The sequence below is a fragment of the Perna viridis genome, chromosome 13 (genome assembly GCF_037379345.1).
Source record: "Perna viridis isolate PV_CMFRI_1.1 ecotype Kerala chromosome 13, ASM3737934v1, whole genome shotgun sequence".
Classification (NCBI taxonomy): Eukaryota; Metazoa; Mollusca; class Bivalvia; order Mytilida; family Mytilidae; genus Perna; species Perna viridis.
In genome coordinates this window covers 7,031,691-7,036,694 of record NC_142457.1, presented here as the reverse complement: position 1 = coordinate 7,036,694, position 5,004 = coordinate 7,031,691, and the positions used below count along the sequence as shown (strand labels likewise).

Below are 5,004 nucleotides of genomic sequence, written 5' to 3'. Positions count from 1 at the left end.
CATCAGTTGCCGACTTCTCTCTCAATATAGCGAAAGAACTTGAAATAGCATTTTCCTGCCCAAAATAGTCATAGTCATTACATGTTCTCCGACTCCTAATGCTGACATGGGCTTATAACTAAAAATAGTACTTTCCTCCCAAATTCATACTTATTCATACATGTTCTTATATCTGATTTGTACTGTGCTCTTGATATAGCCAACCATACGTGATGGACTCTAAACATTGAGTATCAACGTAAGAACGGGTTTTCATACAAAAAGTGTACTTGTTGATTCCATCTATTTCGTATGTGCTCATAATGTATCGGTACTATATGAACTAGCGCTTTCCTACCCAAAACATTCAGACTCATCACATCACATTTGTACCGTATTCTCAGCATTGCCATAATACCTATCATAGCATTTTCCTACTCAAAATATACATGTTCATCTTATTTGACGCGGACTGTACTATAACTATTGCCATACTACTTCAAAGTGCAATTCCTAACCAAAATCATATATACCCATCATATGTTATTCAAACCCTATTATTAATATAGCCATACCACTTGAAAAAGCACTTTCCTACCAAAATCAAACATGCTCATTACATCTGATTGTGCCATACTCTTAACATGACCATACTACTTGAAATGGAAAGTACGAAGTCATCACATATAATACGGTGTGTTGGCATAAATTGGCTTACTACTGAGACTAGTAATTTCTACTAAAACGAAACTATCTGATGTGAATTGTACTCTTCATATGGCCATACTACTTGCAGTATCACTTTCCAAATCAAACATATACCCTCTTCACATCTGAAATAGACTCTACTCTGAACACAACCATACTACTTGAAACAGTACATTTGGGATCAGATGTGATGAGTATACTATGGTTTGAAAAGTGTAATTTCAAGTAATGTGGTCATTTGTAGAGTAGGCATCGAATCGGGTGTGATGAAAATGAATGAATTTAGGTAAGAAAGTGCTATTCAAAGTAGTTTGGCATCACATGTAATAAGCAAGTCCATTTTAGGTCTGAAATTGCTATTTTACGTAGCATGACTATGTCAGGTGTACATTTCACACTAGATGTGAAGAGCATGTATGTTTGTTAGATAAATCTTATGTTTAAAGTGGTATAGTCATGTTTATAATATGGTTTGCGTCAAATTTGATGAGCATATATGATTTAGGTAGGAAAGTGCTATTTCGCGTAGTATAGCAATATTAAGGGTACATACCAAATCAGATGTGATAAACAGGTATGATTCTAGTACCAATGTGCTTTTTCAGGTAGTATGACCGTGTTCAGAGTTCAATCCACATGGTATGTGATTCGCATGGATAATTTGGATACAAAAATGGTATTTCGCATGGTATTGCTATCTTTGAAATCGTAAATTGTCATTTTAGAGGGACGAGAGGGTATTACTTACCATGAGCATGAATGATGTTGGGTAGAAAAGTGATCTTTCATGTAGAATGGCCATGTTTATAGTACAATTATCGACATATGCGATGAACATGTATGTTTTGGGTAGAAACATGCTATTTCAAGTTGTGAGGTTATATATAGAACACAGTACGAATCAAATATGATGAGCATGTATGATGTAGGTAGGAAAGTGCTATTTCACGTAGTATTGCGATATCAAGGGTATATACCAATTCAGATGTGATAAGCGTGTATGATTCTGGTAAGAATGTCCAATTTCAAGAAGTATGACCATTTTCAGAGTTCAGTCCATATCATATGTGATTAGCATGGATGATTTGGTTTTAAAAAATGATATTTAACATAGTATTGTTATCTTTGGAATTGTAAAATGGTTAAATGGGTAGGAAAATGATATTTCAAGTACTTTGGGACTAACTAACCACTTCTGAGTTAAATGGCCACCCCACCCCTCTCTATGTAGTACCAAAACACACTGAACCTAGACCTATGCATTGTAAGTGCATTATTTGTGTGTTTTCTGATTAAAAGTAGTCAAAATAAAGCCGAGAATGTGTACTTTAAAATCATACATGTAATATACTATAAAAGTGTATGAATATTGTTTACATGTGTGGGTAATTTGCCTCCATGTTATCAGTAAGCAGAAAGGGTAAAATTATGGATTTTCATTATTATTTAATCAAGTAAATTTTGTGAAGAATTTCAACAGTCAATAGATTTTGATGTGTAATGTCCCAAAGTAAAGGTAAAAGACTGGAGAATGGCAACATATATTTATTTTTTCATTTATTTAAAATACAAGGAATACAAATACTTTCAACAATTATCATTACACTATTTTCTAGTACAAATGTATCATGATACCTGTAAAAAATATACTAAGCTACTATTTTTCCTTCATTCCTCTGGGTGCACAAAACGAATCCTTACAGCATATGAAGTTTTCAACTTGCCATGGGTAAATGTAACTAAGTACCTAACTTTCCCTGACCCAAATTTCACTTGCCCTGGGTAACAGGAATAGGAATCCTAGAAGACTGCTTTAAGTAATAAACTGGTTGGTTATGCAAAATTTGTGTTCACAGCACAGAGTTATATATAAATCCTTGTTCACAGTAATGGTTAAGTTTAAATTTAAAAGTATGGTTTAATTGGACTGTCCATTGTGTTGGCTTAATGTGTAAACACAAGTGGAAAAAAAGAGATAGACAACTTAATGCATACTGTATATGCATGCACAAATGTATATAGTAAATGTACCCGATATCAGAATAATGAAATTCCACTGGGCTTTGCCACATATAAGAAACAAGAACATATTAATGTATTCAATTTTCTTTTATTATACATGTACAGTGTATCACATTTTACCACAATATGTCTTATACCAGATACTGAAAACTTTTGCAACTGTATTGTTTTACATTTTTATATTAAGAGTCAGTCTTGAACAGATACCTTCCCCTGAAAATAGGTAAATACATGTAATATTTAATCTGCGCCTTCCTCATGCTCAAAATATAATGTGTTGGTTCTCCCATACTAAACATTTACTGAATTTAAGTCATTGTGTGTCCAATATGCTGTTGAAATGGGTCAAATCAGTTGAATAATTGACATGCAAGTCATGTTTCCTTCTGCTTCATATACATGTGCATTGTCTATTAATTCAATTCACACTGCTTAGGATGCTGAAAATTTAAACAAACCAGTATCAATATACATGTAATACATATAAAAATTGAAAGCTTTTCATTATTGTAAGCTTATAATATCTATATATGATTATAAATTGCATGTACAAAGTACTTGTACTATTTTGTTAAGACCTGATTGAAAAGGATGGTAACAGCTGTGATACCGCACTTGATTGTGTTTTATAATGCAACTTCAGTATGTATTCAATACATTGTTAAGTAGAAAATGTTTAATGACAGTTCCCTGGTGGACTCATGAGTAGGAGGTTCGATTCCTCTTGTTCTGTAAATAATTTTAAAATTGAATGGTTAAATGAAATAAATTAAAATAAAAAAAGGAACAACCATTTGATCTTTATGGGAATAGCTACATTTGTAAACTATCCTGCCTTACTATTTTGTGAAAAAAAAGGTCCTGCCTTTATTATTTTAACAATTTTATTAAGACAATCATTGATCCGTTTTTTTTTTTTTGTTTTTTGTTTTTGTTTTGTTTCATAAAGTGAATATTTCAATATTTCTTTTTTATTTCATTTTTAAGCATACCTCCCCCCACAAAAAAACACACACACATACACATACACATACATGTAAAGTGCAATTGATACAATGTATTTCTGACTTACTGTTGTCTGTTATTTTTGGTTTGTAGTACTGTAGTTTCTAAGCATCTTTTTAATACTGTAATTAAGACAACTTGACTGGTAATGTGTTTGAAATAAATGTACATTTTGTAAACGAAGGTTAATTTCATAATACTGCCTTTCATGATCAAATTTCTATCTTAGTAACTGCATCAATAATAAGCAAATTTTTATCGTTGATGAAATTAATCTTTTTTACGATCGCAGCATCTCATACATTATGTATTTTAATTGGAGGTTCCTAAAAACATACATAAGAAATGGCGGACTAGCAAAATATGAACTACAAACTAGCCATGTGAATAATGAGCTGTAAATGTGAGCTAGATCAATAAGATTTCTCTAAAATGCAAATTAATATCATAAATGATGATAAATCATTGTAAAACCTTATCATAATTATGAAAACATTAGGTTCAAATGGGCAAAATCAAGTTTTTTCATAAAACCAAGGCTCGGTTTTACCAGGACAATAATAAACATGGTTTTTCCACTTACCTGGTTAATTTCTTTTTATATATACCGAATTTGTGTATCTCCTTATGATAAATCCAAAATTTACAACTTTCTGAATCGATATATCATAATTTCACGTAAATCTGTCCATTCGATCGCTAGAAATTACATTTTGAAAAAGTTGTGTTTAAAATCTTGAAGTCATACAGAAAATTTTAACATGGCGGCAACCGGATGATTGAGTCCCCTGGAACTACCACTTGTACAGCCATTGCACATACAAATAGTCTCAGGTCTAATCGTCCTCGATAATGACAAGGTCCGATAAATTCCTAATAGCAAAGGATGGTTACCTGTTTGGAACGACTATGTTCGGATAACAGTCAGAAAAAAAATCCTTTTCGGCCGTGGCTGTTCTTTTGAGGTTCTGTTGTGGAACATTGAAGTTTCCAAATAATCGCTCTTCAATCATTTAAGTAAATGTCTCTCTTCATTGAAATGATAGTAAAATCCTAATGAAAATGCTGGTGTTGATGAATGAGTTGCACTTATCCTTAAAATGGACCTCTTTTCCTGGTTCCCCCGACCTATCCATTTTTCAAAACATCTTTTTTTACTTGAGTATTATATTTTAAGGGCGAAATTTGATCGGGGGAATTTCTTATTTATAACGTTTTTAAAAAAATACAACTGACCAATCGATTGACCAGCAAAAATTAATACTATACAACCTCCGATATTAAAAAAAA

General features: G+C 32.2%; 1 long non-coding RNA gene across 1 annotated transcript; it reads right to left on the bottom strand.

Moving 5' to 3' along the window:
• Window positions 1–2,777: 2,777 nt before the first annotated feature.
• On the bottom strand, window positions 2,778–4,291 carry LOC148599410 (uncharacterized). The gene is made up of 2 exons (XR_015918053.1): window positions 3,782–4,291; window positions 2,778–3,149 (listed from the first exon to the last, which is right to left on the bottom strand). It is a non-coding gene; the product is annotated as an uncharacterized LOC148599410 (long non-coding RNA).
• Window positions 4,292–5,004: the final 713 nt, after the last annotated feature.